The following is a 22,193-nucleotide window of genomic DNA, read 5'->3' as shown; positions in this document are numbered from 1 at the left end:
CCATCTTGTCAGCAATTAAATGCTCAGAAGTGGGTTTGACCGAAACTTCAGTCTTCATCACAAGTATAGGGTCATAACAACGTGAACGAGTCTATGCATCTTCTGACAGGTGGCTGTTTTCATCAGGCCTGCGGCAGCCTTGTGTTCTCAGAACCTCAGACAGCCATGGTGGGGCCCAGACAGGAGGAGTCTGAACGTAGGCGGTTTCCACCTTCTGATAGTGTCTGAAGGGCACAACACTCAGAACAGGTGTTAATACACACACAGAGGTCTCCTGAAGAGGAGACCTTACAGTTTATCATACCACAATTTATTAACCCTTTAAAAGGCCTTGGTTTAATAACCCCTTCATAGCCCACAGCCATGTGGCATAGCCATATCAGGGCCTAACATAAGGACAACTCAGAGTATCCTTACCTGAAATAGACTACATTTTCTTCATATCATGTTTCTTTAGACCTGTCTAAAATAAATCATGGATTTATTAGACTTTTTAAAATGTAGATGTTTCAAAGGTCTGCATCAGTGGCTTATAGGCTATGCATGGAACGCCAGGAGATGCTCAACGTGTTTGTTAATTAACGGTCAATTACTGTGAGACTGGCAGTTATTTGATTGACAATCACCGGCTGACAAAATATCATGACCACCACAGCCCTAGTCTCATCACAAAATCATACATATAAGTGAGATGCGGTGTGATCGTGATCTCTGAGGAGAAGATGTGATGGTCTGGGTGTGCTTTGCTGGTGACAGTGTCTGTGATTGATTTAGAATTCAAGACACACTTAACCAGCATGGCTACCACAGCATTCTGCAGAGACACGCCATCCCATCTGGTTTGGGGTTAGTGGGACAATTTTTTTTCTTTCTCAACAGGACAATGACCCAACACACCTCCAGGCTGTGTAAGGGCTATTTGACCAAGAAGGAGAGTGATGGAGTGCTGCATCAGATGACCTGGCCTCCACAATCCCCTGACCTCAACCAAATTGAGATGGTTTGGGGTGAGTCGGCCCGCAGAGTGAAGGATAAGCAGCCAACAAGTGCTTAGCATATGTGGAAACTCCTTCACGACTGTTAGAAAACCATTCCAGGTGAAGCTGGTTGAGAGAATGGCAAGATTGTGCAAAGCTGTCATCAAGGCAAAGGGTGGCTATTTGAAGAATCTCAAATATAAAATATATTTAGATTTGTTTAACACTTTTTTTTGGTTACTACATGATTCCATATTTGTTATTTCATAGTTTTTATGTCTTCAGTATTATTCTACAATGTAGAAAACAGTAAAAATAAAGAAAAACCCTGGAATGAGTAGGTGTTCTAAAACTTTTGACTGGTAGTGTATGTATGAGAAGATGGCGCCGACGGGGATGGCAGCTCTTAGAAAACTATACAGTAATTGTTTGTTATGTATTATTTTTTACATTATTAGCTCAGGAAATGTTTTGTGTCATTACATACAGCCGGGAAGAACTATTGGATATAGAGTGGTGGTTGCTCACCAGAAATACCAGCATTATGACCAGGAATATGACTTCCCTGGAGCAGATCCTTTGTTCACTCTCCCAAGAGCAATTGAACTTAACCCAGAGGCCGACCCAAAACATCGCCGGCAGAGGAGAGGCACTTGAGGCGGCTTGCCACTTCCGAGTATATTACTAGCTAATGTTCAGTCTTTGGATAACAACATTGATGAGCTTAGTGCTTAGAGGATTTCTTTCCAGAGAGACATCGGGCCTGTAACATACCTTGTTTCACGGAAACATGGCTCTCTCGGGATACTCTGTCAGAGTCGGTAAAGCCAGCAGGATTCTCAGTACATCGCGCAGACAGGAATAAATATCTCTCTGGGAAGCAGAGAGGGGGGTGTTTCATGATTAACAACCCATGGTGTAATTCTAGGAACGGGGATATGGGATATGTTCCGGGTAGCGTGCGAAAATAATCCAGACACATACGAGGATACGGTGACTGAGTTCATAAGGAAGTGTATAGGTAATGTAGTACCCACTGTGACTATTAAAACCAACCCTAACCAGAATCCGTGGATAGATGGTAGCATTCGTGCGAAACTGAAAGTGCGAACCACCGCATTTAACAATGGCAAGGCGACTGGTAATATGGCAGAATATAAACAGTGTAGTTATTCACACCCTGCATGGCATTCGAACAAGCTAAACATCAGTATAGAGATAGTGGAGTCACAATTCAACGGCTCAGAGACGAGACGTATGTGGTAGGGACTACAGACAATCACGGACTACAAAAGGAAAACCAGCCACGTCGCCGAGACCGACTTCCTGCTTCCGGACAGGCTAAACAAATTCTTTGCTCAGTGGAAAACACAATGCCACCGACATTTAAACGTGTTAACCCTCGCAAGGCTGCCGGTCCAGATCGCATCCCTAGCCGCGTCCTCAGAGCATGCGCAGAGACCAGCTGGCTGGTGTGTTTACGGGCATATTCAATCTCTCCCTATCCCAGTCTGCTGTCACCACATGCTTCAAGATGGCCACCTTTGTTCCTGTACCCAAGAAGGCAAAGGTAACTGAACTTAATGACTATCGCCCCGTAGCACTTCTGTCATTATGAAGTGCTTTGAGAGACTAGTCAAGGATAATATCACCTCTACCTTCCCTGACACCCTAGACCCATTTAAATTTTCTTACCTCCCCTATAGATCCACAGACAATGCAATCGCCATCACTCTGCACACTGCCCTATCCCATCTGGACAAGAGGAATACCTATGTAAGAATGGTGTTTTATTGACCATAGTTAAGCTCGAGGCCCTGGGTCTGAACCCTGCCCTGTGCAACTGGGTCCTGGACTTCCTGACGGGCCGCCCCCCAGGTGGTGAAGGTAAGAAATCACCTTCACTCTGTTGATCCTCAACACTGGGCCCCCACAAGGGTGCGTGCTCAGGCCCCTTCCTGTACTCCCTGTTCACCCATGACTGCGCGGTCAAACACCTCCAACTCAATGATAAAGTTTGCAGACGATACAACAGTATGACGATGGTGCCAGAGCGGAGGGCTGCAGTCTTATCGGCTGTTGAGGTAGGTTCCTTGTTCCGTGTCAATCATTGGCTTATTGGTGAAATCAGCAATCAGACAATATCTTCTTTAAATAAATAAATCAAACCTTTATTAATGCAATTTTAGACAGAAGTTGACCACGGAAACACAGCACGTATTTCAGAGTAAGTTCTGCAAAATAAAAAAGGTCAAAGTTGCTTTAATATGGTCAACCCCTAGTAACTGCCTACATCAACACCTTCTACTCATGAGACCAAGCCCACCCATATACAGTTATATTAACTTGCATGAGAAAACAATAGTTCCAGTGTTTTCTAAGGGCTCAGCAGTAATTTTCCATTCCCGTGTGGCTTACAGTGGTATGTCTGACTTGTCTCTTATCTCTTTACTCCCCTCCAGGGTTCTGTGTCTATGAATCTCTTTTAGCCTTAAGGTGCTTTCTCACAGACACCCTGTTTTGACTGCAATATCTCACATCTCTCAGACCGTTTCTTATAAGAAGCAGAGACTAGAAAAAAACAGTGGAACAGTATTAAACCTTATATACACTGCTCAAAAAAATAAAGGGAACACTTAAACAACACAATGTAACTCCAAGTCAATCACACTTCTGTGAAATCAAACTGTCCACTTAGGAAGTAACACTGATTGACAATAAATGTCACATGCTGTATGACAGACCATTTAGATCTAATGTCTCTTTTATATTATGACAGACCAGCTCGATTTACTGTCTAAATTATATTATGGCAGACCAGCTAGATCTAATGTCACAATTCTATTATGACAAACCAACTAGATTTACTGTCTCTATTATATTATGACATACCAGCTAGATCGACTGTCTCTATTATATTACGACAGACCAGCTAGAAAAACTGTCTCTATTAAATTACAACAGACCAGCTAGAGAAACTGTCTCTATTAAATTACAACAGACCAGCTAGATATACTGTCTCTATCACATTATGACAGACCAGCTAGATCTACTGTCTCTATTATATTATGATAGACCAGCTAGATCTACTGACTCTATTATAATATGACAGACCAGCTAGATCTACTGTCTCTACTATATTATGACAGACCAGCTAGATCTACTGTCCCTATTATATTATGACAGACCAGCTAGATCTACTGTCTATACTATATTATGACAGACCAGCTCCATCTACTGTCTCTAGTATATTATGGCAGACCAGCTAGATGTTCTGTCTGTATTATAATATGAAATACCAGCTAGACCTACTGTCTCCAATATATTATTACAGACCTGTTAGATCTAGTGTCTCAATTATATTATGACAGACCAGCAAGATCTACCTTCTCTACTATATTATGACAAACCAGCTTGATCTACTGTCTATATTATATTATAATAGACCAGCTAGATCTACCTTCTCTACTATATTATGACAGAGCAGCTAGATCTACTGTCCATATTATAATTTGACAGACCAGCAAGATCAACTGTCTCTATTATATTATGACAGACAAGCTAGATCAACTGTCTCTATGCCTCATAATGTGAATTCGAATACATGCAATGAATATCAGTAAAGTTCGGTTTACTCCTTGTTGGTAATTCAAGCAGCATTTTCACTTCGCTTTACTCGCAAAAGTTCCCTGGTTCAACACTGGGCCGAAACAGTTCTCTATGACACATCCAGGAAGTACCGTATTTATTACAGAGAATAGTTGTTTTCATAAATGCCTTATTTTGGAAAATCAAATACATGCAGTGAATATCAGAAAATTCAGTTTACTCCTTGCAGGTATCTCAAGCAGAAGTTTCTGTAGTGTAGCTGTTATCACGTTCGCTTAACACGCAAAAGGTCCCTGGTTTGAACCCGGACGGAAACAGTGCTGGTTGATACATTCAATAAGTACCATAGTTCTAACAGATAATTACATTTTTCAATAATGCCTTATTTTGGGAATTCGAATATATGCAATGAATATCAGTAAAATTCTGTTTACTCCTTGTTGGTAATTCAAGCAGCAGTTTCCGTAGTGTAGTGGTTATCACTTCGCTTTACTCGCAAAACTTCCCTGGTTCAACACCGGGCAGAAACAGAGGTCTCTGACACATGTGAGAGGGACTGTATTTGTAACAGAGAATTCCCGTTTTCAAATATGCCTCATTATGTGAATTCAAATACATGCAATTAATATCAGTAAAATTCGGTTTACTCCTTGTTGAAAATTGAAGCATCATATTCCACATCGTAGTGGTTATCAAGTTCACGTAAGAAGCATAATGTATACTTTTTGAAGCTGGGCGGAAACAGAGGTCTCTGACACGTGAGAAGTACTGTATTTGTAACAGAGAATTGTCATAAATGCCTTATGTTGGAAATTCGGTTTGGTTTACTCCATGATAATAATTCTAGCAGCAGTGTCTGTAGTGTAGTGGTTATCACGTTTGCTTTACCTGCAAAAGGTCCCTGGTTCGAAACCGGTTGGAAACAGTTCTCTATGACACATCCAGTAAGTACTGTATTTATAACAGAGAATACTTGTTTTCATAAATGCCCGATTTTGGAAATCAAATACATGCAGTGAATATCAGTAAAATTCAGTTTACTCCTTGCAGATAAGTAATGTAGCAGTTTCTGTAGTGTAGTGTTTATCACATTGGCTTCACATGCGAAAGGTTCCCAGTTCGAAAAAGGGCGGAAACAGTAAACTTTGACACATGCAGTAAGTGCCGTATTTATTACAGAGAATAGTTGATTTCATAAATACCTTATTTTGGAAATTCAAATACATGCTATGAATATCAGAAATTTCAGCTTACTTATTGCAGGTATCTCAAGCGGAAGTTTCTGTAGTGTAGTGGTTATCATGTTCGCTTCACACGTGAAAGGTCCCCGGTTCGAAACCGGGCAGAAACAGTGCTCTTTGACACATGCAGTAAGTACCATATTTATTACAGAGAATAGTTGCTTTTGTAATAACATATTAACACATGTAATAAAGCATTCACTGACTATTGTCTGCCTGTGGCCTAACCATGCAATTATAAGCTTGCACTCTGTTTTATAAACTCCCCTCTCCCAGTCCCACAGCAGATACTAACCGCACTGGCATCCCCGCACAGGTGGCTGGCTACGATAACACACCCACTGAAACTCTCTAAACACACACACATCCAAACACACACACTGAAACTCTCTAAACACACACACACCCAAACACACACACTGAAACTCTCTAACCACACACACCAGCACAGAGAACAAAGAACTCAGTTCTGCACCAATGAAGAAGGGACAGCGGGACCAGACCCCACCCTGCTGTTCCACGCCAACATGTCCGAAGCAAGAACAAAGACGATTCTACCTACCTCATTCTATGTACAAATTCTGATGCACGCTTTGTTTTCGGCGCGCGTTTCAGCTGTCTCTCTCTGAGTCAAGTGTGAACGAGCCCGTGCACGCTAGAGCAATATCTTTCTCTGAATAAACAGCCTTACTCTATACTTTACTCCACCGAGTCCTGGTTCTTGACCCAGTCAATTCCTCCAATTCTTATCATCAACACTTTCATAAATACCTTATTTTGGAAATTCGAATACATGCTATGAATATCAGAAATGTCAGTTTACTTCTTGCAGGTATCTCAAGCAGAAGTTTCTGTAGTGTTTTGATTATCACGTTCGCTTCAAACGCCTGACCACTCGGTTTTGAAGTTTGACCAGGAGCACTCACTCCAGTTACAGGGTGCATTATCAGGTATTGGAGCGTTGAGAGATGACGCACAACAACAGTCTCTACCATGAACCATGATTCCAATAACCTCCGCGGTCTAAATAACTGTAAAGTACCTCACTCTCAAAACGACTACCGCTACAATCGACCTGTTCACTACGTTCCTGCACCCAACCCACAGTGTCAGAGCCATCAAAACGACTACCGCTACAATCGACCTGTTCACTACGTTCCTGCACCCAACCCACACAAAGTGTCAGAGCACAAGGGTACCAAAGGGTTGAAGGGTGATCAAAACGTAGACCAATGTTCTCCAGAAGTTCCACTGTGTGAAGAACTAAAGCGAGAAACATTTGAGAAAAGGGTAAAAGATAAGTCACAAGGACTAGACGGGGAATTACCGCAGGAATTAACACCCATAGTAAGTTAAAATTCAAATCTCTCCCGCTCTCACTCGAGACCCTATCCAGGGCCCGCTTGATCAAGAAACAAGCCCACGGGCTTTGTCTACAGACTCTGATACAAAGGTTGCGAAGAAAAAGGTCAAACGCTTCGTTGAAGCCAAGCCCACTCAAAATCTGGAAAGTGGATCTGCTTCCACCTTGAACAGAAATGACACATCAGTTGTTGCGAACGACCACTCCACTTTGTGGGGAAATGTCCACTAAACACGAATCGAAATGATCATACCTGGAAACAGTCCTGGAGGACTGCTTAACTTGTCATGCGCTATTTGATTCGGGTGAGACAATATCACTCATCTCTCAAACATTGTTCGATGATCTCAAAAGGGCTTTGAAGCCAACTAAACATTGGATAAAAATGGTACGATGCAACACTACACTTCGAGGGGTCACTCAGACTACCTCGCCTCTCACATTGAGCGTCATGCTGAAACTACACTTCAAGGACGTGTCGCTCGTTCACCCTGTGTATGTTACCAGCCTCGAAACTGTACCCCTGCTACTTGGAGCAGACTTGATGGATCGGTTACTCCCATTGATGGATTGGAAAACCAACCAGGTATGGTCACAGGCCACAGTGCCTTCTCCACTGACCACACTGTCTTCCCCTAACGCTAGCTGCAACGCAGTCATTCACGAGGGTTATCTGTCGAAAGCACCCCTTGGGAAAAAGACGTTTAGAAACCTCTTGGGGCAGAATCCGATCCAAGGAGATATTACGATACCTCGACACATTCCATCAGCCAACTTGATTGACCATTCTTTTCATGATTTCGAGCCAGCTGTCTCTGTGAATAAGCAACTTCCCTCCTTCTTGCAGTTGTGCAATATGGTAGTTGAGATGAACTCCTCTTGCCCTTCAGACACTTCCACAAGCGAGACTACGGACAACACCGTATGAGGTCGCTAGAGCATAAATTAGATCTAGTTGTAAACTCCCCTATGAGAACAGTGAGGAGCAGACAGGCCCCTAGACAGGGATTATCTTAGAACACATCTAATATAGTACTGAGGTGTACCACACTGGTCGTAAAGGAAGTCCAATGGACTTGTCCACCTCCAAAACAAATGGCAACAATAATAATTCCTTGCCATGTGTAGGTTCAACTACAATACAACTAGTAAAATGCTCCAATCATGTATTCCGGTAGTATAATATGTCAGAATACATCGGTAGGATAACTGGTCCCTTTGAGCACCAGTACCAATTCAGCGACAGTTGTTGGATTCTGTGTTTTACATTATAGCCATTACCATATATATGATTGAATATTATCTGCTGTTGGCTTGTGTGGATGTATGTATGTGTTATGCAACATTGCTGACTTGAAACATTGTTAACAGTTTCAGGGCCATGGGCCTTTCTCATAATGGAAAATACAGAAGACAGGGACTGTGCAATGAGTTGGGGGAGGCACATTCAGAGCGTGGGGTTGCAGAAAAAGCGGTCTTTTGTTAGATAACAGGAGCCAGGTGCGAGATAACGGTATCGAGCATGAGCGCATGGATGTCCTTCACAGCAACAGTTACATCTATCAACAGAAGCGCCAAGAGGCGGGGACCCGCCTGAGCGCCTGCAATAGGCTGAGCAAGTTTAAACCACGCCCAGCCTCTACTGTGATAGGCCAACAGACGGGTTGGAACTGTCTATCACAGTATAAAGAATACTGTTTACATACATCTTGTCAGTTCTCTGTTCTGCCCTGCGTGGTATTACAGTGAGCCCGTATATACGAAAGTTCTATTTGTAATTTATTACTTAGCTAATAAAAAATACATAGTATACAATCGGTGACTCATTGTTATATTTATCCTGATACCAGATTCGAATTTACACAACTCTAACACAGTCAGTCCAGCTACAATCAGTAAGAAGGTTAGAGACCTAACCAATCAAATTACCCTTGACAACAGTGACAGGAGTCACTCAGAGTGCAACACGTGGAAGGGAATCTCCAGTGCACTCTTCCAATGGTTAACACACATGTCGCTTGATGGATTGGGGTAGCCTAGTGGTTAGAGTGTTGGCCTAGTAACCGGAAGGTTGCTATTTCAAACCCACCGAGCTGACAAGGTACAAATCTGTCGTTCTGCCCCTGAACAGGCAGTTAACCCACTGTTCCTAGGCCGTCATTGAAAATAAGAATTTGTTCTTAACTGACTTGCCTAGTTAAATAAAGGTTAAAAAACATATATATATAATAATAATAATAATAAATAGAATCCTCCATTCAGGAGGAAAATTATTAGAAGTCATTAACCATGATCACACCACGTATGACTGGTCCAATACTTAAAGAGTACTTCCGTCGTGAGGTTAGCTCCTCCGTGGATAACATAGCTATGAAATAGACTTCATAACTATCAACACTACAATAGTGGAAGACACAGTGACTTGTAGTAAAAACTACTACAGACTCCCACGACACCAATTCTGACTGACATCCAGGCATTTCTTCCCTTGACATGAGTGCTTATGTAAGCATAAACGCACATGCACAACGGAACATCCAATTAGGATTTATGCTAGGATCACTTAAGGGTCCAAGCAAAATACCAGCCTTAGTAAAGTTGAACATTTACTTCTAGGCCTTTGACTCTAAAGCACTCACCAGTTTTCTTCCCAGAAGTCCATAGGTCATCCCTGTAGACTGCCCAAAACGAGTGCCTTACAGCTGTAGACATATCATATAGTTATCAACTTAGGATAGTGCCTAAGCAACACACCAAGTAGGAAAACCGTAGATATGGTATTAGAGACAATGCCATGATAGTCATTTTGCCAGAACATTGGACGTATATAGAATACAGTCCAATTAGATGATTTTTGTGTGAAAACTATATTTTGTATATCTTTTGTTTATGCTTTCATTCCTTTTCGGTTCAGTTCCTTTGACACTTAGGAAGTGATAGAGCCATAAACAAAGTCCCCATACAACCATGACTTAGTGCCACAACGCCGCTCATTGGGGAATGAATGTAATTATATATATTTCATGAGTGTATGTGCGTTGTTAACATCTGCCTAAGTTACTGCCCAGATATTCCAGTTTGGACGACGACCAGACAACTGGTCCGGAACGGCGACCCCAAATCCGGACACCCAGAGCCCATCCTTGTGGCAGCATGCCCCGCTGTCAGAGAGCCTACCAAGGTAAACCACTAGAGGGGGGGACCGCAACGGCGATCACCAACCAGGACATCCCCTGGCCCTTCCTGGGGTATTTTGCATCTTCCAGGGAACCTACCAAGGTAAACCACTAGATGGGACCGCAACGGCGATCACCAACCTAACATCAACTGCCCATTCTTGTGGTGGACTGCTCCGCTCTCAGAGAAGCCTACCAAGTTCAACCACCAGAGGGAACTGCAACGATGATCTACACAAAGGACATCATGTGGTCATGATTTTATGTTGATTTGTAACTTGCACAACAAACAAGATCCATGTCATGACGTTGCCCTCTTTGGGTACAGCAAGACCCATCCCCCTCTCCCTGTCTCCTACACCCAGGCTGCTATGGTCAGAGAGAGGTCGTAAATTCCTGGAGTAGATTATCTCCTCATGGCCACAGTATAGAGAGAGAGTAGAGTTTTCATAGAAGAGAACAAAGGAATTTCTTCCACCTCACAGAACTTGAGGTCGGAACAACATTTATGTTCTGGAGAAGGTATAAAAGATTGGTGAAAAATCCAGCTACGAACTGGTCCGTTTGGTACAATTTTGTGAAACTCATGAGAGACAATACGGCCACATTACTATACCGCTGTTTATATAATAGCCTCAGATATGAGGTTAACATCTAATTGTTGTATAAGATGAATGAGTGAGGATGATACTGTTTGTAAAATTGTGTAATGTGATTTTGGACTGTTTAAACTCTTAGACTATCGATACCGACAGAATAAGAACAAGTCTTTGACATTAATTACTAGTCTGTAGCCACCAATGAACGCGAAGACAGACAACCGCCGAAACATCTATCCATAACAACAGGAATGAATGTCACTCTGAACTATCCATTCTAACCACGACAGAGACGGCGGACAAACTCTCCAACAGAAACAAACTTTTCAACAGAGACCCCGACGACACACTGAGCGTAAATATATATATTGATTGCAATTGTTCCCAAATGGGTGAGCGTTCATGTGCAAAGAATTAGCATTTCAATTGTTATAATTATCAACTGTGTGTTGTCATCTCAGTCGACCCCCACGTCCCTTTGTACACCAAGCCACGATGCCGGTTTATCCCACTAGGGAAACTCCGTTATCATTTCCTTGTAACTATCTACTGTTTTGTTTATGCATTTCTGTGAATTACTTAGTTAGTAAATACATTATTTAAGACAATTGATGTATGGATGACTCATAGTGAAGACTGGGTTCGTGCAGATAACCAACAATTTTCGAAGTTTGGAATGAGACTAACGTGAGGTAAAGAAGAATTCATTAATTAGAAGACTATTGATCAGATATGAAAATATCTGAAAAGTTATATTAGGAATGATAACTTTGTAATCTGAATCTTTTCCTTGGTGCCCCGACTTCCTAGTTAATTACAGTTACATGATTAATCAGTTTAACAGCGTAATACCAATTACAGAGAATCTTTGATAAAAAACTAAAAGTCTATTTAATGATAGTAAAGACACAACACACTGTTCGAAAGAAAGTACATTTCCATAATATCAGCTATCTTCCATAAACTTCGAACAAGGATTGAACCCATGTGCTTCAGTTCATAAAAACAGATGACTTAGCACATATATTTCCTTCTTAGAATGTCAACATTCTGGAAAGTGGGAGTTGTGCCAAAGCTAATTTAACAACTAAAGATACTCATCAGAGAATTAACTACAGACCGTCAACCATGCTACTTCTGTTATATAAATGTACGAACAGGGATTAAACACATGTTCTTCAAATTACAAGACCAAATTATTTAGCACATCTCTGTTTCCTGCTTGAATTTCAACATTCTGGAAAGTAGGAGATGGGTCATTGCAAAAAATGTATTGGAGAAGTTGGGGATTGAACCCAGGACCTCATGCATACAAAGCATGCACATCATCTTTCTTGGAAAGAAAAAACTGTTTCTTATTTTTTTTTTTTCATCTTTATTTAACCAGGTAAGCTAGTTGAGAACAAGTTCTCATTTACAACTTCAACCTGGCCAAGATAAAGCAAAGCAGTGCAACACAAACAACAACACAGAGTTACACATTAAATAAACAAGCGTACAGTCAATAACACAATAGAAGAAAAAAAAGAACGTCTATGTACAGTTGGTGCAAATGGCATAAGGAGGTAAGGCAATAAATAGGCCATAGTAGCGAAGTAATTACAATTTAGCTAAGTAACACTGGAGTGATAGATGAGCAGATGATGATGTGCAAGTAGTAATACTGGTGTGCAAAAAGAGCAGAAAGTAAATAAAAACAATATGGGAATGAGGTAGGTAGATTGGGTGGGCTATTTACAGATGGGCTATGTACAGCTGCAGCAATCTGTTAGCTGCTCAGGTAGCTGATGTTTAAAGTTAGCAGTGTTGCCAACTCCTCAGTAAGAAAAGTAGCTATTGGCTGTCCTAAAAGTCACCAAATGACGTCATCGCCTAATTTCCATAATTGGCCATGATCATGTAATTGTGATGGACGCTGTAGGAGAGAGGAATAATGTCGTGGGAGAGTCAAAAAGTGAGTAAAAAACACCCTAAATATGTTTAGAACTACAAATGAACTTTCTTCTGTCGATTCTTGTTTTTCTGAATGTCACAATTTCAACCCTCCTCCTTTATCCGGGCTTGGGACCGGCAAAAGTGACCCAAAAGAGACATTGGCGGATCTACTTAGTTTTTTATTACAGTTTTTATTACAGTTTTTATTATTTGTATTTTCTTAATTTGGTTTGGTTTCTAACCTTATGGTCCACTTAGGAGCCTACAACAAGTCACAGTAAAACATTAACATTTTAAACCATAACATCCTTTTTTTCTCTCTATACAATCTACAATCTAAATGGACCAAAAAGAGACCTTAGAAAAAACTGTCAATGGCAATGTGAGAAATTCTGGTAACTAGTCTGGCCTTAATTCAGGTTAATAGTTTTTTATATAATGTAAGCCAGGGCGGGATCAGCCCACATGCGAGATTCATTTGCAGTCTGGACGCGGAGGGGTGAACATCTCCTGCTCTGACTGCAGCTGGGAGGGACTGCTGTGCGAGGACTGGGTCGCCTGTGAGTGCTTTGGGACGAGGATGGGGCCCACGGCAGCACCCGCTGCTCGTTGAGAAGATTAAGAACAATACGTGCTTTCACGTCAGAGTCAACAAAAGTCTCAAAAAACACCAGAAAAAGTCGCTAGATTTGTCGCTAGTCACTTTTTTGAAAATGTTTTGCTAGAGGGGTCTGAATACTTGCTAAATATAGCAACTAAGTCGCTAAGTTGGCAACAGTGAAAGTTAGTGAGGGAAATAAATAAGTGTCTCCAGCTTCAGCAATTTTTGCAATTCGTTCAGTCATTGGCAGCAGAGAACTGGAAGGAAAGGCGGCCAAAAGAGGTGTTGGCTTTGGAGATGACCAGTGAGATATACCTGCTGAAGCGCGTGCTGTTATCATGACCAATGAGCTGAGAGAAGGCAGAGCATAGACTTATAGATGACCTGGAGCCAGTGGGTCTGGCGACGAATATGTAGCGAGGGCCAGCCAACTAGAGCATACAGGTCGTAGTGGCCATATCAATACAATTGACATTTTCTTCACACGGTTCTAATGAAAGTACATTTCCATAATATCAGCTATCTTCCATAAAAGTCGAACAAGGCTGAATCCATGTGCTTCACTTTACAAAAACAGATGACTTAGCACATATATTTCCTTCTTAGAATGTCAACATTCTGGAAAGTGGGAGTTGTGCAAAAGCTAATTTAACAACTAAAGATACTCAGAGAATTAACTTCAGACGGCATACATTTCAAGTATTGACTCTACCGTAGAGACACATCCCCTTACTATATAATAGCTGTGTTGCCATATTGACACAACTAGCTTTTTCTACGAAGCCCTCCAGTGAAAAAACATTACCATGGTACCAGCTATCTTTCAGTAAGTTACAGATGGGATTTGAACCCATGATCTTCAGTTTACAAGACCGACACCTTCCCGCTTGGCCACCACGCCACTCTATGGAGGAAGATATTTATCAACATTCTGGAAAGTAGTAGTTGTGTAAATGTGAATTTGGCACACAAATAAACTCAGTGGAGAATCTTGGAATTGAACCAAGGACCTCATACATAAATAGCATGCACTCCCCTTCTGAGCTTCCATCCCATTTAATTTGCAGATAAAACACAATATTAATACAATGTACTTTTTATATACACCACTCCAATGAAACTACAATGAAATGATAGCAGCAATTCTTAATACAAGTATGGACAGTCATCAAACCCATGAACTTCAGTTTTTGAAAATGAAGCAATTCAAGTTGTCAACCATGCCACTTCTGTTCTATAAATGTACGAACAGGGATTGAGCACATGTTCTTCACATTACAAGACCAAATTATTTAGCACATCTCTGTTTCTTGCTTGAATTTCAACATTCTGGAAAGTAGGAGATGGGTCATTGCAAGAAACTTACATGGAGACGCTGGGGATTGAACCCAGGAGCCCATACATGCAAAGCATGCGCTCTACCACTGAGCTACATATCCTTTCTGTGAAAAAATAATAAGTTCATTATTTTTTTATTTTACCTTTATTTAACCAGCAGGTAAACTAGTTGAGAACAAGTTCTCATTTACAACTTCAACCTGGCCAAGATAAAGCAAAGCAGTGCAACACAAACAACAACACAGAGTTACACATGAAATAAACAAGCGTACAGTCAATAACACAATAGAAGAAAAAAAAGAATGTCTATGTACAGTTGGTGCAAATGGCATAAGGAGGTAAGGCAATAAATAGGCCATAGTAGCGAAGTAATTACAATTTAGCTAAGTAACACTGGAGTGATAGATGAGCAGATGATGATGTGCAAGTAGTAATACTGGTGTGCAAAAAGAGCAGAAAGTAAATAAAAACAATATGGGAATGAGGTAGGTAGATTGGGTGGGCTATTTACAGATGGGCTATGTACAGCTGCAGCAATCTGTTAGCTGCTCAGGTAGCTGATGTTTAAAGTTAGCAGTGTTGCCAACTCCTCAGTAAGAAAAGTAGCTATTGGCTGTCCTAAAAGTCACCAAATGACGTCATCGCCTAATTTCCATAATTGGCCATGATCATGTAATTGTGATGGACGCTGTAGGAGAGAGGAATAATGTCGTGGGAGAGTCAAAAAGTGAGTAAAAAACACCCTAAATATGTTTAGAACTACAAATGAACTTTCTTCTGTCGATTCTTGTTTTTCTGAATGTCACAATTCCAACCCTCCTCCTTTATCCGGGCTTGGGACCGGCAAAAGTGACCCAAAAGAGACATTGGCGGATCTACTTAGTTTTTTATTACAGTTTTTATTACAGTTTTTATTATTTGTATTTTCTTAATTTGGTTTGGTTTCTAACCTTATGGTCCACTTAGGAGCCTACAACAAGTCACAGTAAAACATTAACATTTTAAACCATAACATCCTTTTTTTCTCTCTATACAATCTACAATCTAAATGGACCAAAAAGAGACCTTAGAAAAAACTGTCAATGGCAATGTGAGAAATTCTGGTAACTAGTCTGGCCTTAATTCAGGTTAATAGTTTTTTATATAATGTAAGCCAGGGCGGGATCAGCCCACATGCGTGATTCATTTGCAGTCTGGACGCGGTGGGGTGAACATCTCCTGCTCTAACTGCAGCTGGGAGGGACTGCTGTGCGAGGACTGGGTCGCTTGTGAGTGCTTTGGGACGAGGATGGGGCCCACGGCAGCACCCGCTGCTCGTTGAGAAGATTAAGAACAATACGTGCTTTCACGTCAGAGTCAACAAAAGTCTCAAAAAACACCAGAAAAAGTCGCTAGAATTGTCGCTAGTCGCTTTTTTGAAAATGTGTTGCTAGATGGGTCTGAATACTTGCTAAATATAGCGACTAAGTCGCTAAGTTGGCAACAGTGAAAGTTAGTGAGGGAAATAAGTTTCTTCAGCAATTTTTGCAATTCGTTTCAGTCATTGGCCGCAGAGAACTGGAAAGAAAGGCGGCCAAAAGAGGTGTTGGCTTTGGAGATGACCAGTGAGATATACCTGCTGGAGCGCATGCTACGGGTGAGTGTTGTTATCATGACCAATGAGCTGAGAGAAGGCAGAGCATAGACTTATAGATGACCTGGAGCCAGTGGGTCTGGCGACGAATATGTAGCGAGGGCCAGCCAACTAGAGCATACAGGTCGTAGTGGCCATATCAATACAATTGACATTTTCTTTACACTGTTCTAATGAAAGTACATTTCCATAATATCAGCTATCTTCCATAAACGTCGAACAAGGATTGAACCCATGTGCTTCAGTTTACAAAAACAGATGACTTAGCACATATATTTCCTTCTTAGAATGTCAACATTCTGGAAAGTGGGAGTTGTGCCAAAGCTAATTTAACAACTAAAGAGACTTATCAGAGAATTAACTTCAGACCGCATATATTTCAAGTATTGACTCTACCGTAGAGACACATTCCCTTACTATATAATAGCTGTGTTGCCATATTGACACAACTAGCTCTTTCTACGAAGCCCTCCAGTGAAAAAACATTAACATGGTACCAGCTATCTTTCAGTAAGGAACCCATAATCTTCGGTTTACAAGACCGACACCTTCCCGCTTGGCCACCATGCCACTCTATGGAGGAAGAGGGTTAGGGTTTAGGGTTAGGGTTTAGGGGTTAGGGTTAGTTTCTAGTTTTGAGGCGGTTGATCCACTTCCATCTCTGACACGTGGAAGCCAAAGTGGGGGAAGGGAAATGGGTATACTCCACAGCATTGACGCGCAGGCCAGGGGGGTCCGGGCACACCCGGCCAAAGTTGTAGACCCCATGGTTGCCCACTTGTAGATTAACCCGTTGGTTGGGTTAAAGACTGTCTGTCCGTAGGGATAGGGTTAGGATTAGGTATAGTTTTTAGAATGGTTAAGGTTAGGGTTAAGGTTTGGTGTAAGGTATAGTTTTTAGAATGGTTAAGGTTAGGGTTAGGTTTTGAATTTGACTAGGGTTAAAAAGAGACTGATTTGTCTCGTGGTGCGCAGGCCTATTGTTGTGTACCCCTCCAATCTGAATACATTCTACTGTTAAAATACACTAGACTGACTCCTAAAAACCTTAACAAACATAAATAGGTTCATATTGCTTCTACAAATGATAGTCTGAGTCGTTATCTAGGACCATGAAGGGACTAAGATGTTAAAATATACAAGGGGTCAAGGGATAGATGCTTTATTAGTACATAAACCAACACAGTTAAAAGCCCATATATCTATAAAAGTGCTATAAGATCAAGTGCTGAGTTGGTAAAACAAATTCAAATACATAAAAACGAAAGAACTAAAACTATTATAAATAAGCATCTGTTAAATATAAGAAAAGCCACACAAACTTTATTTATTGTGTTTTTTGATGCATCCTTCTTTCAACTCCTTGAGAACCCTGTAAACAAGTGCTATCCCCTTCAATTGATCCTATCTGACCAGTTAAAAACGCTCATTCAGACCGCTAGGTGTAATTGTTTGTAGGTCTCTTATCCACCTACGTTCCACTGCTTTTCACCGCCCACTGGTCCACCCAGAACACGACTGTAATCCTGATATATTGAGGTAAGTGATGGGGTGATCCTGGAAATGAGTCACTAGTTCTGTGTGTAAATGGGCCCGTTTGATATTGTATAGATGTTGTTTAAGTCTATTTTCTATTGTATACTGGGTTTCCCTAATGTAGTGTTTTTTGCCAAATGTGCAAGTGATTATATATATATGACATTTGGAGTGTAGAGTGAAATGGAGTCTAAAACTGGAGTGGAGGTCTTGCTGTATGAGTTTGAAATACATTTTCTTGGTCTGAAGTGGGCCGTGTACGGTTTGGGTGGTTGTAGGGGCTTGGTACTGTATTTAGCTTTGACGAGAATGTCTTTGAGACTCTTATTCCTTCTAAATGCTGAGATTATTCTATACGGCTGGAGGGGTGTGTGTGCCTGTTGGGTGATGGAAAAATTGTGTTTGAACGACTGATGTAACGGTCTGATCCTATGTGAGAATGTAGTAACTAGGGGGATGAGGATTGTCTGCTGCTCGGAAGGGGAATGAGAGGAGGAAAGAAGATTGTGGTTCCGAGGGGGGTCAATTTCCAAATTTGTTGTTCTAGGAGGGCTAAGGTTAGGGGTAGGGTTATGATTAGGATTAGGGGTGGGGTTAGGGTTAGTGGTGGGGTTAGGGGTGGGGTTAAGGTTAGGGTTAGCATTAGGGGTTGGGTTATGGTTATGGGCAGGAGCAGGATACGAACCCGAATTAGGGTAAGGGTTAAGGTTAGGGTTGTGGTCAGGGTTGAAATCAGGGGAAGGAGGGGATTTGGAAATGTCTCCGGAACCTCTATAATGGAGGTTGGGGTCCAAAAGAGTGATTGACAGCCTTGTGTTATGAGAGTGTGTAGGATGAATGGGAGAGAGGGCCCCCAAGGTGCTGTTTTTTATGGTTCTGAGATATCATTTAGAGTAACCTCTCTGTCTGAGTGCATGAAATAATGTTTGAATTGCTTTTCCCAAATCCTGTTTGCAGGAGGATATCCTATGAAACCATATAATTTGTGATTTAACGATGCCTCTAAATGTATGTTTGGGGTGATAACTGTGTTTGTTGAGTAGAGCATGTGTATCTGGTTGGTTGGTTTGAAATAAACTTTAGTGAACATTGTTTTTTGAGACTGATTTATGTGATTAAAGAAAACTAGTATCCAAGAAGTGTACTTCACATGGATCTATTATGTATTTAACCTTAATGGATGGGTGGTGACTGTTGAGAATGCTAATGAATTCAGTGAATAGTTGGATATCATGAGGCCAGGCTCCTATAATGTCGTCTAGAAATCTGTAGTAGAATGTAGGTTGAGGTGGGCACTTGGCCAATGCCTCTCTCTCCCATTCAGCCATGTAAATGTTTGCATATGCCGGGGCAAAGGTCTTCCCCATAGCTGTTCCCTCCACCTGTAAGTAGTGCTTATCATTGAATATAAAGTCATTGTGTGTGAGGCTGATTTCTAATAATTGTAGTATTTCATTGTCTGGTCTTTTGCTATCTGGGTGTGCGTGGAAAAGATTTCTGACCGTCTGTACTCCTGTTGCTGTATTTATGTTAGTGTATAAGCTATCAATGTCTATAGTGAATGATGTTTGGGAGGGAACAACTATGGGTTTGATCTTCTCAAGAAAGTGATAAGTGTCTCTGAGGTAGCTGGGGTGTCTAGTGGAGAGAGGATTGATATAATGATCAATATATTGGGCTATGTTGTATGATTCGCTATTACAGTCTGATATGATTGGCCTGCCAGGAGGAACTTCATAGGGAATAGTCCAGGTTTCTGCTCTTTATGAATTTTGCAAAGCAGGTAAAACAGTCTAGGTCGTGGAGTGTCTGGTCCAAATAGAAAGTCTTGTTGTTTTTTCGTGATGTGCCGTTTATCATAAAGTGCTTGTATGATTCTATGTAATTTAGTCTGGGTCTGTGGTTGTAGGCTGTTTCCTATTGGTACATAATACTTGGTGTTGGATAACTGTCTATTTGCCTCTTATATGTATTGATGTTTATCTAGGATCACTGTTTTAGATCCCTTATATGCCGGTTTCAATATTATGTGAGGGTTGTTTATAAGTTATTTTATGGCTTGTCTTTCGATGCAGGTGATGTTGTCCTCTATCTGCCTGGGTGTGATAGTTGTGAAGGGTGTCTTGGTCAGTTCTGATTAGGTTCTTTACCATCCTATCTATCTGGGACAGATTGAAGGAAGGGTGAATGGTAAATGGTGGTAATTTGTCTGATAGTCAATGTAGTCTAAAAGTTTAAGTTGTCTATGATATTTATGTGTGTCCCTATGAAGTTCTTCCCAGTCAAATTTACCAGGGCGGGGAATGAAAGACAACCCCCTCTCCAAGAGTTGGGTCTGTGCTGTTGTGAGTTGAAAATACTTGGATAAATTCATGATGTTTGATGAGAGGGGGTCAACTACCCCCTCTGCTGGGTAATCTAAGAAAGCAACTGGGGGAGGAAAGGGGGGAGAGAGTACAGAGGGTTGGGGGAAAAGAAGGGTGTGGTGTTGAAAGGTGGGTCCAAATTGTGGGTAGGGTTATGGGTTAAGGGTTAGGTTTCTAGTTTTGGGTTGGGGTTTGGGGTAGGGTTTATGGGGGGTTAGGGTTAGCGTTAGGGTTAGGGGGGGTTAATGGTAGGTTTAGGGTTTGGGGTTAGGGTCGGGTGTTAGGGTTAGGGTTTAGGGTTAGATTTCTAGTTTTGAGTCGGTTGATCCACTTCCATCTCTGACACGTGGAAGCTGAAGGTGGGGAAGGGAGGGGGGTGCACTCCACATCATATACGCGCGGGCCGGAGGGGTCCGGGCACAACCGGCCAAAGTAGTAGACCCCATGGTTGCCCACTTGTAGATTAACCCGTTTGTTGGGTTAAAGACTATCTGTCCGTAGGGTTAGGTATAGTTTTTAGAATGGTTAAGGTTAGGGTAAGGTATAGTTTTTAGAATGGTTAAGGTTAGGGTTAATGTTAGGGTAAGGTATAGTTTTTAGAATGGTTAAGGTTAGGGTAAGGGTTAGGGTTAAGGTTAGATATGGGTTTTAGAGTGGTTAAGGTTAGGGTTAGGGTAAGGTATAGTTTTTAGAATGGTTAAGGTTAGGCTTAGGTAGGTCTGTCAACTCGACGTAGGATCAGGCAAAACCCTTGAGTTGCGTACCTTGTGCAGGTCTGGACCTCAGTTGGTTGCCACGTGTCCCTGTCGAGTGGTTAGTCCTTGAACTGCCAGTAGTTTGAGCAGACAAAAACCCAGAAGGCGAGCCCTCTCTACGGTTGTCATGCATCCGCCCTTGGAGTTCCGTCCTGTGTTTCGGTAGGTGTATGGAGGGTTTAGGATCAGGCAAACCTCCTCTGGCTTCTGTATCGTACGTATGCCAGAAGTCACAGTTGATTGCCATGTGTCCATCCCCACCACCAGGTAATTCAGTGGTTTGGGTGATAGTGACCCGTGGAGCTACTCCCTTCCAGGATCGTAGTGTTCCAGTGGTATGTCAACCCTAGACAGTGAATTTTTTCGTAGTCCAGGTTAAAAAAAAGGTGGATCGGTTGTCCAGTCTTAGTGCGGCGGAGTAAGGGGTCCCCCAGTGAAAAATGGTTCTGTGGGATCCAATTCTCCGCCAGACATTATCTGGGCACCCCAGGGATTACACGGCCGACGCGAATCCTCCAGCCGCAGCGCCTGAACCAAAAGCCCCACTTTTCGATGAGTGAACTGCCCCAACTCGCTAGGATGAAACACACGCTACTGAACATACTGCCAATCCAATACTAAACTGGGGTAGATAGTAGTCCAGCGCGGTACGTGAGTCTCCTGTTTTTGTGGGGCTGGGAGGGTTGAGCCGATTGGTCTGCCAACAGGACCCCGAGAGGTCCCGAAGGAGTCCGGTCTATCCATTTCCTCCTGTCTTCTTGCTTGGTATATGGAAGGGCCTAATTGCTTAGGGTGTAATCGCTGCGGGGGAGTCGCCAAGGTCGGGGTCCCCAGAGTAGTTGGAGAAAAAAGTTCTCGTCCGTTGGGGGTGCTGGTGGGTATCTTCAAAAAAGTTTTTTAGACGGATTGTGGGTTGGTGAGGTTTTTTTTGTTGTTAAATTTTGTTTATTTGTGTTCTATTTTATTGTTTATTTTCGTCAAGGGTCCATGGTCATGGTAACCCTTAGTTCCAGAAACTAAAAAAAATAAAAAAATTATATATATATATATATGTGTGTATACAT

General features: G+C 41.8%; 2 non-coding genes across 2 annotated transcripts; one reads left to right on the top strand and one right to left on the bottom strand.

Annotated features, from left to right (window-relative positions):
* Nucleotides 1-5,864: 5,864 nt before the first annotated feature.
* Nucleotides 5,865-5,937, top strand: trnav-cac (transfer RNA valine (anticodon CAC)). The gene has a single exon. It is a non-coding gene; the product is annotated as a tRNA-Val (tRNA).
* Nucleotides 5,938-14,868: 8,931 nt separating this feature from the next.
* On the bottom strand, nt 14,869-14,940 carry trnaa-ugc (transfer RNA alanine (anticodon UGC)). Its single transcript has one exon. It is a non-coding gene; the product is annotated as a tRNA-Ala (tRNA).
* Between the last annotated feature and the right edge of the window lie 7,253 nt (nt 14,941-22,193).

The sequence above is a fragment of the Oncorhynchus clarkii genome, chromosome 10, assembly GCF_045791955.1.
Source record: "Oncorhynchus clarkii lewisi isolate Uvic-CL-2024 chromosome 10, UVic_Ocla_1.0, whole genome shotgun sequence".
NCBI lineage: Eukaryota > Metazoa > Chordata > Actinopteri > Salmoniformes > Salmonidae > Oncorhynchus > Oncorhynchus clarkii.
This window is presented reverse-complemented; position numbering and strand designations above follow the sequence as displayed.